Genomic DNA, 21,384 nt, shown 5'->3' with positions numbered 1-21,384 from the left:
GAGAGGGAGGAGGGCAGGAGGAGGAGAGAAAAAAAAGGAACCCACAACTTCATTTAAATTGCAGTCTACCTCTTAAAATAGAACTTGACCTAACCCTCACGTAAGTATCATGAAATTATCTAGGAATCTGGCTTTAATTAATGGGCTCAGATATAGCCAAATTGAGTGAAAGAAACTTCTTTTGTGAGCTGTTTATTACTAAGCTATGGTCGGCAAGGAAGGGCCCTGCCAGGGATATCCCTGCTGCCATCGCCCACCTTTCGCTCTGATTATTCAAGTGAAATTGTGCAGGAAGGTGAGCAGGGAAAGGGTATCAAGATGATCATCCTGCCTATAATACATGATCCATTTATTATGCATAGTACTCTCCGTGAAACAGTCACACCATTTGCAAGGAAGAAAATGAAATAAAGCAGATGAGAAAATGTGCCTCTATTTGGGATATCATTCTGGAATCTAGTTTCATGACAGTCCATTTACTATATAATCTTTTGTTTGCTTGTTTAATATCCACAGAAGAAAGAAGGGAAGTAAAGCAAGTGTAGAACTGGCTCCGTGAAAAGCCATCTGCCCTTCCTCCTGCACTTGCAAAATAAGCCGAATCTCATTTTGAGACATACTAAAGTGCACTGAGGGTCTATTGGTAAGGCAGCATGCCACCTGAGTGACACATAAGGAGGGCTCTGGTAAGAACATTTAGTAGGAAATCAAGCCCAGGATTTGAGTTCCAGGTTCTGTGATTAGCTTCATGACTGAGAGTGACTTACTTGATTTCCACGAGCCTCAATTCTCTCCTCTATAAAACAGAGTAATAATAGTTGACATTTTCATCATCTTTGACACTGTCACAGTTTCTTATAGAATAGTTTTTTCTTTACATTTTAACGTTTTCTTTACATTTAAGAGAAAGAGAAAGAGAGAGAGACAGACAGATAGATGGAGCATGATCGGGGAAGGGGCAGAGAGAGAAGGAGACAGAATCTAAAGTAGGCTCCAGGCTCTGAGCTGTCAGCACAGAGCCCAGTGTGGGGTTTGAATCCACAAACTGCAAGATTATGATCTGAGCTGAAGCTGGACACTTAACTGCCTGAGCCACCCAGGTGCCGGTAGAATATTAAGTATAACGGGGCACCTGGGTGGCTCAGGCAGTTAAGCGTCTGACTTCTGCTCCGGTCATGATCTCCAGTTTGTGAGTTTTACCCGTCTTTGGGTGAGCTCAAGCCCTGCTTTGGGTGAGCCCTGCTTCTCTCTCTCCCTCTCTCTCTCCCTCTCTCCCTCTCTCTCTCTCTCTCCCTCTCTCTCTCTCTCTGCCCCTTTCTTGTGAGGTTCTCTTTCTCTCTTCCACTTTCTCTGCCCCTCACTCACACCACCCCCTCTTGCTCTCAAAAAAAAAAAAAAAAGAAAGAAAAAGATGATTATGTATCCTGAAAGCAAATATATGTAAAGAAATTTTATAAATGTAAACGGGCTAGAAAATATTACTCATCATCATTATTTTAAAACCACATTTGTTTCATCTCCTGTGTTATGGATAAATTGCCCCTCTGTCAGCCAGCCCTTTCTGGACTTCTCAACCCGGTAGACAAATGGTAGTAAGCCAGAAATGAGAACCCTAAAAATTATTCTTTCTGGAAGTTTCTCCAATCTGCTAGATAATTCTCCCTCTCACTTAGGATGACCTGACACTGCTTATGATTATCACCAGTTCGTGTTGCTTTTGACCTAAACAAGAAAAACCTTGGTGATAAAAAGAACCCTCCTATAGGCAGCCAAATCTCAACTCGTAAGTCTAGTCTAATTTAATGTATGGTATTGGAATAATGGCTTCCTCAGATAATAGCCCCAGAGTGACAGTGAGGAGAAAGGGTTATTGAGTAACCCGCTACATAATACAGGCCATATGAATCTTATGTTGGCTGTATTAAGGACTTACTTTTTTCACAGTAGTTAATAAGCTAGTAAAAACCATAGACAATCTTTTGAAACACTGACCGCTGCCTGAAGTTTAGATTTCCTGGTGTTGGAGAGCCTTGTAGACCAATAGCTGAACTGATAAGCATCTGTTCTGGCAGAGTTACTTTGGTCATTTAACAAAAGTAGGGCATCAAATGGTTCAGTATAATGGTTAAAACACTGGACTTTGGAAGCAGACAGGGGTTTAAGGCCGACTCAGGCACTTTATAGCTGTGCCATTGCTTTTTACCTTAATTTGCTATAATAGTACTTTTAAGACTTCTTGAGAGGACAAAATGTAATAATGCATTAAAAAAGCATTGGCAAAATTAATCATCAGTCTAAATGTTGGTTACCTATTGCTGTATGACAAATTATCTCAAAACTTAATGGCTTAAAATAATAAACATTGAGATCAAGAAATCAGAAATCACTTACCTGGGTGGTTCTGGCTTGGGTCTCTAATGAAGCTGAAGTTATGATGTTGGCCAGAGTTGCAGGCGTCTGAAGACTTGACTCGTTCTAGAAAATCCAGTTCCAAGGTGGCTCATTCACATGGCTATTGGCGTGAGGCTTCACACTTTGCTAGCTATTGGCATGAAGCCTTCGTTCTTTGCTGCCTGTTGGCAGAAGGCCTCAGGTCTTTGCCACAAAGACCTCCCCTCAGGGCTACTTGAGTATACTCACAACATGGCAACTGCTTTCTTCCAGAGCCAGTGATCCAAAAGAGAACAAGATGTTAGCCGCAATGTCTTTTATGGCCTGGCTTCGCAAGTCACACTCCACCTCATTCCCATGATATCCTATTACGTACGAAAGACGGCCCCACTCAGCATGGAGGAAAATGGCTACAGGAGAGTAAGAATGCTATGAGGTGGGGATCACTGGGGGTCATCCCCGGTTACCACATTTAGGGAAAGTGACAGCCTATCTTGTACAGTGTATTCAGACTCATAAAGCAGACTGTCCCTTAGCTCAAAATGCTGAAAGGGAGTCTGATGGCTACTGTGTATGATAATGATAAATAGAGATTCAAAGAAAAATGCAGGAGGGAAAAAGACACTTTTCCTAAGTACTGATGGAGTTGCACTTTCATAATTCTTTAATTCTGACGTTAGCATTTAATTAAAAGTTTCTAGTTCTTTTTGGGTAGCTGACATCAAGAGCTAAATAATCAGGTTTTCCTGGCCTGAAAAGCAACATTTCTTTTTCTTAAAAAATTTTTTTTTAACATTTATTCATTTTTGAGAGAGAGAAACAGAAAGTAAGCAGGGGACGGGCAGAGAAAGAGAGGGAGACACAGGGTCTGAAGCAGGCTCCAGGCTCTGAGCTGTCAGCACAGATCCCAACAGAGTGCTCAAACCCATGAATCATGAGATCATGACCTGAACTGAAGTCAGATGCTGAATCAACTGAGTCACCCAGGCACCCCTGAAAAGCATCATTTCTTGAAAGATCCAAAAGAAAAGGATGATGATTTTTAAAATATTTTTTAATGTTTGTTTATGTTTGAGAGAGACAGAACATGAGCAGGGAAGGGCAGGGAGAGAGGGAGACACAGGATCTGAGGCAGGCTCCAGACTCTGAGCTGTGAGCACAGAGCCTGACACAGGGCTCAAATCATGAACTGTGAAATCATGATCTGAAGTCAGAAGCTTAACCAGCTGAGCCACCCAGGCACCCCAAGGCTGATAATTTTTTTAAAGCTCCCTTCAACATGGAAAAAAAGAGAATTACTTCATTTAAAAAGTTATTTTTATTTTTAATAGTTTTAGAGGGAGAGGGCAAGTAGGGGAGAAAGGCAGAGGGCGAGAAAGAGAGAGAGAGAGAGAGAGAGAGAATCTTAAGCAATCTACACACTTAGTGCAGAGCCTGACATGGGGCTCGATCCTATGACCTTAGGATTATGACCTGAGCCAAAATTAAGAGTTGGATGTTCAACCAACTGAGCCACCCAGGTGCCCTGAGAATTACTACTTTTAAGCAAATATCAGTTGAATAAGTTCATGCTTTATTGATGCTGAATCATACATGCTACCATCTAAGGAAGGCCTGTCCACAAGTCTGTTTTACCTAGTGGTATCTTGAAATAGCTTCCTTATCAACTGTATTATTTTTCTCTGTTATCATATTATAATGAGTCTTTATAGTGTTTTGTTTTGGGTGATGGTGGATGAAGAGATTAGCAAAAGAGCCGATGGTCCCAAACTGCTCTGCTATGATAAGAATGGGAAATCAAATATAGTATCAATGATGTCTTTCTTCTATTCATCAGCATGAATAAATGCTTATATGTTCAGTGTTCTACAGATCAACATTGGCAGTAAGCCTGGTGGAGTGCATAACGCAGGCCTCAACTTACTACTTTGTAGCTTTGAGATCTCAAACAAATTACTCACCTCTTTGTACCTTATCTTCCTTATCTTTACAGTGTAAATAATAATAGTATCTTCCTCAGCGTTTTTGTAAGGATTAAATGAGTTTACATAGATAAAGCATTTACAACATTGCCTTGCATATGTTGACCATCATGTATTAATTATTATTGTTACCTGACTAGAAAGCATATATATCTACTTATATTTATACCTCTCCCTGTCTTTCTCTCTCTGTTTTTTGAAATGTGTACTTGAGGTGAAATTTTCTGTCTTTTAGCCAATTCCTTAGGCAAGATTTATATTCTTAATAAAGGTCACCGGGGAGAAAATTTCATTCATTCACTCTTTGCTTACTTAGCAAATCTATTTTAAGTCTCTGCTATGGGCTAGAAATTGTGAGCGAGGTAGGTCCTGGGATAAAAATCACACACACACACACACACACACACACACACACACACACACACTTAAAAATTTATATAAGGAGACTAAAATTTAGTAAAAGAGATAGGAATACTTGTAAAAACTCTAAGCCAGTACACATACCACAGTGTGGCAGGGCCAGTTAAGAAGCTTACGGAAAACGCAGTGGTTGTGTGAAGTTGAAAGAGATGTGAAGTTGAAAGAGTCCCAAATGGGACTGTTGAGATTGGCAGCGTAGAGAAGGATGAATTCAAACTGGCCCTTAAAAATGGGAAAATATCTAAAATGGGAGAATGCAACTCCTGATAGAGGGCACAGCAAGAAAAACGGCAGAGAAAAATATCCCACCGTGTGAGACGAGTGGGGATATGTCAGTGTTCCTGGCACATGGGCTTGAAGGCCAAGAGTGGCCCTGGAGTCAGAGACGGGATGCTGAGGGATCTGGGCATTAGTTAATAGACATCTGGAATGATATAATTTCTTTTTCTTTTTTTTAAAAATTTTTAATGTTTTTTATTTATTTTTGAGAGACAGAGAGAGACAGCATGAGAGGGTCAGAGAGAGAGGGAGACACAGAATCTGAAGCTGGCTCCAGGCTCTGTGCTGACAGCTCAAACCCATGAATCGGGAGGTCATGACGTGAGCCGAAGGCGGATGCTCAACCGACTGAGCCACCCAGGCACCCCTAGAATGATACAGTTTCTTACCAGTGTTTCAAGGTGTATTAGCTCCTTTTCTTTGAATCATTTATTTGGATGTTTGAGCAATTTCTTAGTTCTGAAACACTGGGAAATCTCAACATGAAAAGTCCCTAAAAGCTATGAAACTGTATCTATTTGAGAAATACTTGGGAGCCAGTTTACACAGAGTAAATGTGTGTCTTCCTTTGGGATTTGAGTTTATCAGAAGTGGTGCCATGAGGCTCAAAGGGCTCATGTGGGCAAGGATGATTGGCTTATTTGGAGTGGCAGCCTGTCCCCCAGATGCACTGTTCTCAAGCAAGGAGTGCCTGAGTTGGTAGAAGGACTAAAAGGAGGGATCGTATGCAACAGGCTTTGGAGATGGGCCATTTAAGATCTGTGTGGGTTTTAAAAAAATATCCTCTTCTTTAAGATTCTTCATCTGGGGGCTCCTGGGTGGCTCACTTGGTTGAGCATTTGACTTTGGCTCAGGTTATGATCTCATGGTTAGTGGGTTCAAGCCCTACATTGGGCTCTGTGCTGACAGTTAGCTCAGAGCCTAGAGCCTGCTTCAGATTCTGTATCTCCCTCTCTCTGACCCTCCCCTGCTCAGGCTCTCTCTCTGTCTCTCAAAAATAAATAAAAAACATAAAAAAATAAAGATTCTTCATCTGTAAAACTAAAATAACTAAAGCCTCTGTCCTGTATTATTCTAAGGATTTATGGATATCATCCATGTAAAGTGCTTAGTGCTTAGCACACAGAAAGTGCTCAGTAACCGAGGAATAATTATTGGTGTTGTCGATGCTGTGTTGTTGTTGTTACCCTCATATGTGCAAGATGGTGAGAGAGCCGTGTCCCACAGTGAAAGTATTGGTTAAGGATGAGGTATCTGAACTGTTACCATGAGGACAGCCTTCTGTTGAAAGTCTGCCTCCCTCAGTTTACCATAAGTGGACAGTGAGGGCTAATTTGGAGGGCCTACCAGGTCATCCACCTTTGTGCTATAAGAATAGCCTTTTTGTCTAAGGGAAGATTATTTTCTTTGAGATTGCATCTGTGGGAGTGGTAAGTTATCATGAGTGAGATCAGAGGGGTCTCTGTCCCACCAGTCAGAATCCTAGTGAATAATTCCTGGTGTTTTATGAAGGTGCATCCTGGTGTCTGTGTGTGCATGTATGTGTGTGTGTGTGCATGTATGTGTGCACGTGTGCATGTGCAGGCACTTAGTTTATTTGTTTTGAGAGAGAGAGAGGGACGGGGGAAGGAGGGAGAGGGAGGAGAGAATGAGCAGGGGAGGAGCAGAGAGGGAGAAAGGGAGAATTTGAAACAGGGTCCACACACACTGTCAGCACAGGGCCCAGTGAGGGGCTTGAACTCAAACCATGAGATCATGACCTGAGCAGAAGTCAGGTGCTTAACCGACTTAGCTACCCAGGCACCCCTGAATCCTTGTGTTTTATGGTGGGAAAGATGCTGTTTAAATTCTGCTGCTTACATTTTCTTCTTGTAGCTTCTGAAGGAAACCCAGGATTTAATTCAGCTTCCACAGCACTCATAACAATATCAGGGACTATGTAAGAGCAGAGACTCAGATATTGAACCTTTCTATGCCTCAGTTTTTTGACCTAAAAAAGGCTGAATTATGTATAGCCTAATGAACTAATATACATAAACCCCTTATAACAGTGTCTGGAGCATGTGCTCTGGATGTGTTAGCTGTTACTTGAAATGGTCATCAAAACATAAAGTCATTGCAGGCTTGATTGTCTATACCCACTGTTAGACTCTAAGTTGATTTATTTTGAAGGATATATCATATTCTTAGGGAAGAATTGATATCCATAGGGAAATTGTAGGAAAGGGGAAACTTGTCAAGTAGTAGATAAGGCCCATCATCCCTCATAAGGAAGAAGCATTTCTTATCTTGAAAGTGGCCTGTAGCAACTGAAGAGGCTCCAGCCTGACATGCCCTCACACCGAGCCATGCCCAAGCCCTGATGTTAGCCCTTGGGTTGCTGGGTCTATGCCAAGAGCATCAAGGGTGACCAGGGCAGAGCCAGTCAAAGCAGAAAGTACTGGGTAAGTCACTCTGAGACCTTGACAAGGAGAGGTGGAACTGGGCAGAGAGTACAGGAGAAAGCTCAGGAAATGAGGGTGCTGAGAAGAGAAGAAGGACATGGAAAACAGTTCACCTACTTTGCTGTTTCTCCTCCAGCCAACTCATAACCATAGCAACAGATGTGTGATGCCTTAAGGTACCACACTTTATAAGCCAGTGAGGTGTTTGAAAATTATTTTTGGCAATAATGGCTCTATGTATTCTAGATTCCAGGAAGTCTGAGTCAAAGTGGCTCCTGAGAACTGCTGGGTTTGGAAATGTTATATCTTCTGGGAAAGGTTTCATTATTTAGTGTCAACCCCATTATTAGGTCCAGGGTCATAGCAAAACTGCATTTCAATTTTGCCCTTTTTATCCCCAGAGCTGACACTTAAACAAGGTCACTGTAGCCATCCGAGCACTATTAAGTTGGATTTAAACTTGGACCTTTTTTCTTACATTTCAACATGTGATTGGAAAGCTAAGGGATAATGTTTTCTGCATTGTATCATAAAACAGTCATATAAAATCCTTATTTTTAACTCTGTCTTCCTTTTACTCATGTTATTTCTAGACTGTGTATTAGCCATTGAATTTTTAAAAAAATTTTAAATGTTTGTTTATTTTTGAAAGAGACAGAGCACAAGTAGGGCAGGGACAGAGAGAAAAGGAGTCACAGAATCCAAAGCAGGCTCCAGGCTCTGAGCTGTCAGCACAGAGCCTGACATGGGGCTTGAACCCATAGACCGTGAGATCATGACCTCAGTCGAAGTCGGATGCTTAACCAACTGAGCCAGGCAAGTGCCCCTAGTCATTGAATTTTTATAAAAAGAAAATTTAGAAGTCAATCACAATTCACTACACAAGCATAAACAAATGTCACTGATCTTCTAGTTTTTTGTTTTGTTTCCTATTACAAATTGTGGCTAAAAATATTCTTGGATAAGTCCTCAGATGCAAGAAGTTCTCTAGGGTAGAGCAATCACAAAGGCCAAATGAACTCTGATGTTTTGATCTTAGGAAACTCAGAAATATAATTTTAGTAGATAATTCTGAATTTTACTGTGACTGAAACTGCTTATACTTCTACCAGAAATTTAAGAGTTCTGTAACTCCTAAACTTCACCAACATTTGGCTTTTCAGACTTACAACTTTTTTTTTAATCTAAAAGATATCATTTTAAATATTTGCTTTTAAAATTATTAGTGAGTAGTTTTATGTTTAATTATTTTATATAGTTTACTTTATGATTTGAAACTTTACAGTCATTGTGCATCTTATGGGTGTTTTGTTTTGTTTTGTTTTGTTTTTTGCCCAGCCTCCAAGAAGAGCTCCAATAATTTCTGCTTCCAAATATCAGGCCTTTACATACATGATTGTCTTCTACATTGTTTCAGAATTTTTCTGTGCAATTGATAAAATATAGCAGAAATGCTTGTATGGGATCTCCAAGACTAGGTCATAAAACAATTTTATGCCTTTCCTTCTCTCTGAGATCACTCTCTTTAGGGGAAGCCAGCCGTCGTGTTCTGAGTACATTCAAGCAGACCTGCAGGAAGGCTCACAGGGTGGGGCACTGAGGCCCTCTCTCAGTGTCACGTGAATGCTCCATCTTGGAGATCAGTCCTCAGCCCCAGTAATGGCTGGGGCCACAGCCCTAATCAACATCCTGACTGCAACCTCATGAAAGACCTTGAACCAAAGCCACCTTGCTAAGTTGCTCTTAAATTCCTGACTCACAGAAACTATGATGTAATACTTGTTGCTTAAGCTGTTACGTTTATAATAATTAATCAGCAATAAATAACTAATATAATATTTATAAAAGCATTCATATAAATGATATACAAAAATAAAAAACATCAATCCTATATGTTATAAAGATTTATTTTCTCATGTGAATTATATTCTTTATTTATGCAACAACCCTTTGTCTTTTTAACTGAATTTTCTCTGGAATTCTACCAGAGCTGATTTTGGATATATTAAACCACACTTTTATTTTAATATGTTTTTACTAGACATGTAGACCTTATAATCACAAATTTTGTTGATTTTTTATTATTGTTGTTAGCAGCACATGATCAGGTCACTTGAACCTAATTTCAGGGTATTAATCTTATCATTAGGGCATTTAACCTACTTTCATCTATTTTGAGCAAATGTGTTTTATTTGATTTTTACATTTTCATTTATGGTTTCCATTTATGCTTCCTTCTTGACTCTTTTCTTTTACTAAATATATCCTATACATCCTTACAAAAAATTCTACTTCAAAGATGTGTTTTAGTAAAGTAACACTTGAACCAATATACATTTAATTATCAAGATCAAGAAAACACAAGATTAAATTCACCATTTTAAAATGTGTGTCACATTTTGTGTGTCCCACACAGTGGGACATAAAACCAATTTAGTGCAGTGTGTTTCAAGTCTTTTTAGCCATGGCCCGCATTAAAAACTCATTTTATCTTACAATCAAATATATATATATACATCATGATGTTGGATAAGAAAATTGCATATGTTTGTGGTGGAGAGTAATGAAAAATGTGCATAATCTGTGGGTTAGAGTCAGAACAACTTGAAAAATATTAGTCTGGTCTATTTAGCTTTTCTCTATAAAAAATGAGGAAAGTAACATATCTTAGTCTTGTCACCATTCCTCTGCCCACTTCCTAATTTTTCTTACTAATAATGTCGATTTTATATTTAAATAGAGAGACACAAAGAGTGAGAGAGAGAGGGAGAGAGACTATATACACAGACTATATTCCTTGTGCTGTACCTCTTACTCACTTGACGTATCCATTCTGTATCTGAAAGGCTGTACTTCCCACTCCTCTTCACCTATTTTGCCCATCCTCCCCTCCCCTCCCCTCTGGTGGCAACTACCGGTTTATTGTCTGTATTTATTGGACTGTTTCTGTTTGTTTCTTTGTTTTGTTTCTTAGATTCCACATAAAAAAGGAAATCATATGATATGTATCTTTCTCTATCTGACCCATTTGACTTAGCATAATATCCTCTAGGTCCATCTACGTTGTCACAAATGGCAAAAATCTCATTCTTTTTTATCGCTGAATAATATTCCATTATCTATAGATGAACACTTAGGCTGTTTCTATATCTTGGTTGTTGTAAACAATGCTGCAATCAATATAGGGATGTATATATATGTTTGAATTCGTGTTTTCATTTTCTTTGAGTAATACCCAGTGGTGGAATTACTGGATCATATGGTATTTCTCTTTTGTATTTTTTGAGGAACATCCGTAAGGTTCTCCACAGTGGCTGCACCAATTTACATTCAAAGATTCCTCTTTCTCTACATCCTCACCAACACTTGTTATTTCTTATCTTTTTGATTCTAGCCATTTTGACATGTTTAAGGTGATTTCTCATTGTGGCTTTTGATCTGCATTTCCCTGATGATTAGTGATGTTGATCATGTGTCTGTTGGCCATTTGTATGTTTTCTTTGAGAAAATGTCCATTCAGATTCTCTGCCTATTTTTTTTTAATTTTTAATGTTTTATTTATTTTTGTTTTTATTTATTTTTTTGTTTTTTATTATTTACTTTTGATACTGAGAGAGACAGAGCATGAGAGGGGGAGGGGCAGAGAGAGAAGGAGACACAGAACTGGAAGCAGGCTCCAGGCTCTGAGCTAGCTGTCAGCACAGAGCCCGATGCGGGGCTCGAACCCACGACCGTGAGATCTGACCCGAGCCGAAGCCGGAGGCTCAACCGACTGAGCCACCCAGGCGCCCCTATTTATTTTTGAAAGAGAGAGAGATAGCATGAGCAGGGGAGGGGCAGAGAGAGAGGGAGATACAGATTCCAAAGACAGGCTCCAGGCTCTGAGCTAGCTGTCAGCACAGAGCCCAATGCAGAGCTTGAACCCACAAACCGTGAGATCATGACCTGAGCCAAAGTCAGACACTTAACTGCCTGAGCCATCCAGGTGCTCCTCTCTGCCTATTTTTAATCAGATTATGTGTGTGGTTCTTGTGGTGTTGAGTTGTATAAGTTCTTTATATATTTTGGATAATAACCCCATATCAGGTCTATTATTTGTGAATATCTTCTCCCATTCAGGAGATCACCTTGTCATTTTGTTGATGGTTACTTCGCTTTGCAAAAGCATTTTATATTGTATAATCCCAATCATTTATTTTTGTTTTTGTTTCCCTTGTGTGAGGAGACATATCTAGAAAAATGTCACTAAGGCTAAAGTCAGAGAGATTACTACCATTGTTTTCTTTTAAAAGTTTTATGGTTTCAGGTCTTCTATTTGAGTCTTTAATCCATTTTGAATTTATTTTTTGTGTATAACATGAGATTTTAGATACAATGATTATTACTAATACATTATTTGTATGTGATACATCTTTCTATTTTTTATCTCTATTCCATTTCTAACCATATTTAAATCAAATATATAGTCCTGTTATACTTAATTGATTGAAATACCACCTGTCTTTTGTTCCCAAAAAACTTCATTTTTAAATTATATTATTTTTTAGGTTTTCTATAGAACTTCTCTGAGTAATTTATTGAAGAAGGTATTTATTTTATTTTATTTTATTAATTTTTAAAGTTATATATTTATTTTGTGAGAGAATGTGTGTGGGTGAGCAGGGGAGGGACAGAGAGAGAGGGAGAAAGAGAATGCCAAGCAAGCTCTGCACTGTTAGTGTAGAGCTTGATATGGAGGTCAGACTCACAAACTGTGAGATCATGACTTGAGCTGAAACCACGAGTCAGACACTTAACTGACTGAGTCACCCAGGTGCCCTGAAGAGTATTATTTTTATATGATTAAAACTAGGAACTGGAATAGTTTGACTTGAGTAACTGATAAGCAGCACCTAATATCTTGTTTTTTACTAGCATACATTTCAAAAATGTGTCATAATTTTGAATAGATTAAACGTTTTTTTAAAACAACTCTTAACAAATATTTTAGGAATACTAATTATTTGCCAGACATATTTGTAGGAAAAATGAATATGACATCTGACCATAAGCTGTTCACAAAAATATATGGGATGGACTCCATGTGCAGAATTTAATACAATAGTGATGAAGAGAAGGATGATATCAACTAAGTCTCATCAAGCATTCACTGTGTGTCCTGGTGCTACTTTAAGTTCTCTAAGAGTATCAAAATCATTTAATGTTCCAAAATCCCTAAAATTTAGGTGCTATTATTATGCCTTTTTAAATTTCATGAAAGGGATACACAGATAGTCAAGTAATGTACTCATGCTGAGTAGATAAGTGGAAGCAAAGTTGGGATTCAATATCATGTAGACTATCTCCAGAAACTATATATTTAATTGATTCTTAATTCAATATGCTAAGGTTTAGTTTTTAAGTTCTCTTAGAATACATTTGTACTAATATTTTATAAATAAATAAAAAACTTTAACTGGTGTCTTTTAACTCCAATATGGTTGATTGACCCAAGTAAGAGACCCCTACTACAAATATGTGGAAATGGTACAGACAACATGACCAAGAGAAAAAAAGGAAAGAAAGAAAAAAAGGTATTTGAGCTCAAAAGAAAGAAGTGGAAATTCTTACATGCTAGAAACAAAGCAGGAATGTAAAACCCGGCAAATTGCTAAAGCTAGAAGTATAGAGACCCTGGGGGAGCCTTGTATAGGCAGAGTTGAGGTCCTGGAAAGGCTGCCCTCATATGAAAAGATGACGAGAAAAACACCTTCTACCAGCCAAAGTAAAGCTGTTGGAAGTGTGACTTTTTGGCTCTGAATGGGGAAAAAAAGCAAACATAGCCATTGAGCAATCTGTAATTCAAGGCCCCCTCATATATGGGTGCAGATTCCAATTCCTGCAGTACTGGTTTTGTGCGATTAATATAAGTCTGGTACTGACCCAGAGAAAGCCATAGAGCTCTTGGCAGACACACACAGAGCCTGTTTTAGGGATACTCCCAGGACACAGAACAAATGGACTCTACACAATGAAAGACTCTGCAGTGAAGATAAGCTCACAACAAAAATTACTAACCACGTGCTATACAATAGACAATGACCTGGAGGATTTGCAACCCAAGAATTTCAGATGAGGGCTATGAAATCTTACATTTAAAATAATTTTAAAAAGAGAAGAAAGAATGCAAATGATAATGACAAAAATAGATTACTACAAAAAATTCCAAAGGGCGTAGAAAAATAACAAAACTTGATCAAATAAAAATATATAGAGATGAATTTTATGGTATGTGAATTCTGTCTCAATAAAGCTATTGTTAAAAGATGTAGAGAGACAAAATTGGAAAACAACACTGAGTATTAAATAATTATGTCTGAACAGCATGTTAGGCACAACTGAAGAGAGTCAATATAACAAGATTTATATGAGGACGTTAACCAATATGGAGCACAAAAAGGAAAAAATATGAAAGAGAGTTTAAAGGACATGGAGAATGCATCTGTTCATTCTGCAAACGCTAGTAAGAGAGCACCCACTGCATATATGACATTTTTTCCGTATGCTAGGAAGTGTTACTGAAGAGAGAGGGGGAAACGAAAACCTACTTGTCCTCATTGGAGTGTATGTTTTATGGGGAAAATGAGAGATAATAAAGAACTTTAGCAACGAAAATCCACAGCAGTTTAGATACTGGTAACTGTCCTGGGATTGGGCATGATATATGGTAGCAAATGCAGATGAAATGCTGATGTACTATTGCAGTTTTAGTAGAACGGTCAAGAAGAATTTTCCTAGCATACGGAAAAAATTGACACTGGAGCAGATATCCAAAAAGAGAAGTCAGTAATGCAGACATCTTGGGAAAGAGTCTTCTAGACAAAGGGAAAGGAGTGGGGACATCCTTAGATGTTAAAGGAGCAAGAAGGAAGTCAGTTGGTTTGGAATGGACTGGAGAACAGAGCAGAGGGACACAAAGGCATAGAAGTAGACACAGATGGGAGAGGGGAGGATATTTTCAGATCTTATAGGACTATAAGGACTTTTGCTTTTATCTGGAGTGAAATGGGAAGCCATTGGATATTTTTGACTAAGTGTTACATCATCTGAGAAATATTTTTTACCTGGGCTGTTCATGCAGCTGCTTTGAAATGAACTGTAAGGAGAAGATAGAGCAATAAGTCAATGAGGAAACTTGCAAAAATTTAGGAAATACATGATGATGGTTTGGACCAGGGTATAGCAGCAGAATTAAAAATAAATAATCAGATCCTGGATTTATTTTTTTTTGAGACAGTGAAAATTTCCTACAGGTTTGATGTGGATGTTAGAGAGACGAAAGAATGTTTATGACTAATGCAAATCGAATAAGAGTCATACAATGAGACAATAAAGAGAATGAGAAAAAATGTCATCTTATAATTTTCCAATATAGATAGCAGAAATATTAATAATTCATTAATTTAATATAAATATTAAAGAAGCATACCAACTTCTGAAGGGAATAAATAAAACAAGGTAGCGAAACTATAGACCACCAAAGAGAATATTATTTGAAAAATCCAAATGAAAAGGCCAAGTAAGAAAGCAATGACAGTCAAGATCAGGACAGACCTCCAGCAAAATAGCTGCTTGAAGATCATGGAATAATATCTTCATGGTGCTAATGGAAAAATAACTGTCAATCTGGATTTCATGCACAACCAAAGAAAAGAAGAGATATTTTAGATGCAAATAATTGAGAAAATATACTACTCACTGAGCAGTACTGGAAGAATTTAGTGAAAGACATATCACAGGAAAAAGTTTAGAATAATATAAACCAAAAAAAATCATGTTCAATGATTTTTAGCATTAAAAAATAATGTTAAAACTAAAGCCTAATTTAAATAGCAACCAGAGCAACTAATATGGAAAAATTAAAAATTAGGTGAATTCCCTTCCCCGCCCCCTCCCTGTGCTGGTGAACGAGGTAGCGTTCAGTTCTCCTGAGAGGCTTCCCCCGCCCCCACCTTCTGTCGCTAGTGAGTGCGCAAACGAGAAAGGAGGAGGGCGCTCCAGGCGAAAGCACTGCAGAAGCCATTATCCCCTGTTTCTCTGCGGCTGCAACCTCGCCTACGTCCTGCTTTTTTGCGGCCTATAGGCTACTGCAGACTAGGGTGTCAGTTGGTCCCGCCCAGAACACTTCAGTTCTGCTCTGCCAGGATATATAATACCTGATTGGTGTGTCCATTTAATACAGTTGCCATCACCCACTGCAACCAGCCAGCTCCCGCTGGAATCTGATGCTGTGGAATGCTTAAATTACCAACACTATAAAGGAAGCGACTTTGACTGTGAGTTGAGACTGTTGATTCATCAGAGTCTGGCAGGAGGAATTATTGGGGTCAAAGGTGCTAAAATAAAAGAACTTCGAGAGAACACGCAGACAACAATCAAGCTTTTCCAGGAATGCTGTCCTCATTCTACTGACGGAGACGTTCTTATTGGAGGAAAACCTGACAGGGTTGTAGAGTGCATCAAGATCATCCTTGATCTTATTTCGGAGTCTCCCATCAAAGGACGTGCACAGCCTTATGATCCCAATTTTTACATGAAACCTACGATTATGGTGGTTTTACAATGATGTTTGATGACCGCTGTGGACGTCCTGTGGGATTTCCCAGGTGGGGGAGAGGTGGTTTTGACAGAATGCCTCCTGGTCGGGGTGGGCGTCCTATGCCTCCATCTAGAAGAGATTATGACGACATGAGCCCTTGTCGTGGGCCACCTCCACCTCCTCCTGGACGAGGTGGCCGGGGTGGTAGCAGAGCTCGGAATCTTCCTCTTCCTCCACCCCAACCACCTAGAGGAGGAGATCAAATGGCCTGTGACAGAAGAGGAAGACCTGGAGACCTCGTGGTTGGTTTCAGTGCTGATGAAACTTGGGACTCTGCAATAGATACATGGAGCCCATCAGAATGGCAAATGGCTTATGAACCACAGGGTGGCTCTGGATATGATTATTCCTATGCAGGGGGTCGTGGCTCATATGGTGATCTTGGTGGACCTATTATTACTACACAAGTAACTATTCCCAAAGATTTGGCTGGATCTATTGTTGGCAAAGGTGGTCAGCGGATTAAACAAATCCGTCATGAGTCAGGAGCTTTGATCAAAATTGATGAACCTTTAGAAGGGTCGGAAGATCGGATCATTACTATTACAGGAACACAGGACCAGATACAGAATGCACAGTATTTGTTGCAGAACAGTGTGAAGCAGTATTCTGGAAAGTTTTTCTAAGACTGGTGAAGAACGGAAGGAGTCCTGCATCTTTTTTTTTTTTTTATCTGCTTCTGTTTAAAAAGCCAACATTCCTCTGCTTCATAGGTGTTCTGCATTTGAGGTGTAGTGAAATCTTTGCTGTTCACCAGACGTAATGTTTTAGTTCCTTACAAACAGGGTGGGGAGGGGAAGGGCATGCAAAAACTAACATTGAAATTTTGAAGCAGCAGCAGAGTGAGTGAATTTTAATTTTTGTTCATTGTTGATGGTTTAAAGGAAAAAATTTCCCCCATGTAATTATTGTGAACACTTTGCTTTGTGGTCACTGTAACATTTTGGGGGGGGGTGGGACAGGGAGGAAAAGTAACAGTAATAGTCCATATGTCCCTGGCATCTATTCAGAGCAGTGTGCAGAATGTAATGCTCTTTTGTAAGAAACGTTTTATGATTTTTAAAATAAATTTAGTGAACCTTAAAAAAAAAATTAGATGAATATACCATCTCAATAAAACATTTTCAAGAAAAGAATGGCAAATCACAATCACCAAGTACAGAATGGCAGAAATGAAGTAAGAGCAAAAATTAATAAAATAGAAAGCAAACATATAATAAAGAGATCAATAAGCATCTTGATTCTTCAAAAACACCAATGATTTTGGCAGACTTTTGGCATGACTCCTAAAGAAATGAAGCAAAGGCCTTTGGTAATATCATGAATGAAAAATACCTATAGACTTACATCATATGAGATTATTGGGAAAAAGTGACGCCAAAAATCTTTGAAGCTATAGGTAAGATGGACACGTTACTAGGGAAACATAACTTTATAAACTGACAAAAGAAGGAAGAGACAACTTGAGTAGTCTAGTGATTATCACAGAACTTGAATGTATCATTAAAATCTTTTCCACAAAATACTTTATATCCACAGTAGATTTACTGGTTAATTCTAGTAGTTAGGGGGGAAAGATCATGCTAATCTTACTCAAAATTTTCCTGAGAAGAGGAGAGATGAAACATCCTGCTGGGTTTTACCAGGTTGGAATAATCTTGATACCTCTTTTAGCCCATTCAGGCTGCTGAAACAGCAGGCTGGGGGGCTTATAAACAACAGCCTGTACCTCTCATCATCCTAGAGACTGGAATTCCGAGATCCCTGTACCAGCATGGCGGGATGAGGGCCCTCTGAGGGGTTTCAGACTTCTCATTTATCCTCACAGGACTGAAGGGTGTGAAGGAGCTCTCTGCAGGCTCTTCTATAAGGGGATTAATATCATTAATCAGGGCTCTATTCTCATGACCTAATCATTTCTCGAAGGCTCCCACTTTCCCTATATCATCACATTGGTCATTAAGATTTCAACATAAATTTTGGGAGAATACAAGCATTCAGAGCATAGCAATACCCAAATCATAGCTATAATGAGAAAGAAAAGATCAGTCTCACGAATGTACCTGTAAAAATTATGATTAAAATTTTAGCAGACTGAATGCAGCCATATGTAACAAAAAGATTCCTGAAGACTAATTTGAATTTATTCCAGAAAAGCAAGGTTGGTGACATTTAACAACAAATCAACTTAAGATACCATATTAAAAGAATAAAAGATATATATATATCTTTTTTAAAAACGCTTATTTATTTATTTTGAGGGACAGAGAGTAAGTGAGGGAGGGGCAGAGAGAGAAGGAGAGAGAGAATTCCAAGCAGGCTCCATCCACATTGTCGTCACAGAGCCTTGTGGGGCTTGATCCCATGAACCACAAGATCATGGCTTGAGCCAAAATCGAGTCAGGTTTTTAACTGACTGAGTCAGCCAGGCATTCCTGAAAGAGAAATAGCTTCTAGAAATCTCAATAAATGCAGAAAAAGCATTTGACAAAACCCCATGTCCATTCCCAAGAACATCTTCAGAGTGGAAGGAATGTCAAGGCTAAGACTTGAAAAATAACTTGGAGAGTTCTCTAGGTAGAAGACTGTGTGTGAGTCTATGGGCATGTGTGAGTTTGTGTGGAGGTGTGTGAGAGTGTGTGTGTCCATGTGTGTGTGTGTGTGTGTGTGTGTGTGTTGACAAAATTATGGGGGAAGAAGAGGATGGGTGGGAAGATAGTGCCAGGAGGGCTGCAAAGTCATGAAAGGTTGAGTTTTGGGGAAACTGGAAGTGGTTTTCACTGGGTTCAGACATCACAGAGGTTAGAAATAAAGTTTCCCCTGGTTCCCCAAGTAAGCATTAACAGGTGGCTTTATAAAATAATTAACTTTGCTAAACATTGCTTTTCTCATCTGAAACATGGGTGGGTCATCAACTGTAGTATCTATCTCATAGGCAGTGTGCATGTACCGAGAAGCTAATTAAGCTCATTTACCAGGGTTCCTTCCTAGGCTCTGAGAAGGACGTTAGCAACATAGATACGAGATGCTGTGTTTTGTGGGTGGCAGAGAAAATTCCATGTTTTACTCGATGGAGCCAGAAGTCAGCCTGGGATCTTATGGCTTGGGCATGAAAGGACCTTGATCCAGGTTTTCCCAAGCATGACAGTAATTATATAAATTTTGCTGATATTATCATTAATAGGTTGGGGAGGTATTAAAGGTTTTCTAAATTATAAATAATAAAAGCAAATTTTAATTAACCATGCTAGAGAAATGGCAAAATTATCACTCTATCATCACCATCAGAAATATTACAAAATTATTGTCATGTATATGTGTGATCAAAGAGAGTGTAGCCAAAATATGAAGGATGAATGTATTATAGATATGTGTGGTGAAGGTATTTAAGAAAAATCTTATGTTGTCTGGATCTTGTCATATCTTTGGTACTTGTAATTTTTTCAAAATTTGTAATTTATTGTGATTTCTTTTTTAATTCAAACTCATTATAACATAAAATTAATATTCACTTTGTACTAATTTTGGATTTGTAAAAAGCATGAGCCTGACACATTGAAAACACCAATGCTAATACTAGTGCTGTGGTTGTAACATCATCAGAAGTGAATTTTCTCAAATATAACAATCTGTTATATTTGAAATGGATGTTTAGAGAAAAGTGGTCCCTATTAAAAGGTGAAATGGACTACTTGTTCAGTCGCACAGAAACTGCCTGATTGCTTGGCAATGATATAGGAAGGATTTCAGTATCAGGGCTTCTGAGTGGCTCAGTCGATTAAGTGTCCAACTCATGGTTTTAGCTCAGGTCATGATATCAGTTCTGTGGGTTCAAGCCCGGCATTGGGTTTCATGCTGACAGTCCTACATGGAATTCTCTCTCTCTCTCTTGCTCTCTGACCCTCCTCCACATGTACTGTCTCTTTCTCTCTCAAAATAAATAAATAAAGCTTAAAAAAAAAAGATTTCAGTATAATATAGGAGGTTAGACTAACTTATCTTTCACTTCATTTCCATAGCAGTAGTGCCATGATAGACTTTACTATATCTTCTACTATATTGTTCTGGAGAAATCACCTCTGGAATCAGGGTTTGCAGTCCTGAGGGCTTTGGAAATGATGATAGAAGTCATGTTTCCCCACAGGGACTTCTGTGTGCAGGCATAGAAGGGCTGCTCTGGGATGGGTTTCAACTGTGTCACAAGGTCAAGATTGAAAATGGCCGATTTAAGCTTTGTTTAAAATTCTGCCAATTGCACACATCAATTCTTCCTCCATTGAAACTAGTCAATCATTTCTCAAACAGCACTCTGTGGCAAAATTTAATTTTTTCAGCTAAATATCCATCTAACAAATTACAGAGAAATTTTGGGAATATTAATAAATCACAGCCCTCTGTGATGTTCACAGAGAACTCGCCATGAACCTGAGCCTGTGGTTTTCATGTGGCTCTTCTGTTTTTCTTCCTCTCCTTGGTACATGCCACTCTGAGAAATGCTTTTCTACATGATAATGAATTTCTGTCATCCTACAGACAGTTAGTTTGATCAGAAATTAAAGTTAAATTTAGACCTAGAGGGAAAAGGGAGTGATATTTAACTTTGGAAGGATACATTTGCCTTTAGCAGTCTGCAAAATGTTAAAGGGGCATGGTCTCATTTCTTTTTCCAGAGAGTGTTGTTCCTCAGAAGTAGGGGGGACCCTGCTTTGTTTTTATAAATTTGGGTAATTTGTTTTCTTCTTTTGGCTTCTGCTCTGTTTCTTCTTTGACTGTTAGGGATTTTGTGTGGCTTCTATCTGAATACCTGGCTGAGTTTGTGGTGTGTGTGTATGTGTGTGTGTGTGTGTGTGTGTGTGTGTGTGTGTGTGTGTGTTTAAGGCCTTTCACAACTAGAATCTATGAGAAGCCAACATATATAGGAGAGAAAGTTGGAAACATCTCACCACAGAAGTGAAAGGCCTGGCAGTCTAGAGGCTACTTTCCATACTCTAGTGGAAATAGGGCCTTTTCATCCTAGCATGTATTTCCCACATCATAAAAATAAAAATTCTTCTTTTGTCGGGTTTACTTTATCACTGGCTGTCAGACTGTGTCCACTCAAATCTAAAACAACTCATTGATTCATATATTTGCTGACCAAATCTGTCAAATTGTGTTAAAAAATTCCGACTGGCGATTTGGCGGAAACCTGATTGGATAACTTGGCATAACGGGCAGCATTGTGGTCTGT

At 38.8% G+C, this 21,384-nt stretch overlaps 1 pseudogene; it reads left to right on the top strand.

The window, feature by feature from the left end:
- The first annotated feature begins 205 nt into the window (after window positions 1-205).
- On the top strand, window positions 206-17,235 carry LOC115272624 (annotated as a pseudogene).
- Window positions 17,236-21,384: the final 4,149 nt, after the last annotated feature.

Source organism: Suricata suricatta, chromosome 11 (genome assembly GCF_006229205.1).
Source record: "Suricata suricatta isolate VVHF042 chromosome 11, meerkat_22Aug2017_6uvM2_HiC, whole genome shotgun sequence".
Lineage (NCBI taxonomy): Eukaryota > Metazoa > Chordata > Mammalia > Carnivora > Herpestidae > Suricata > Suricata suricatta.
Note: the sequence above shows the minus strand (reverse complement) of the source record. Positions and strands in the feature narration are given on the sequence as shown.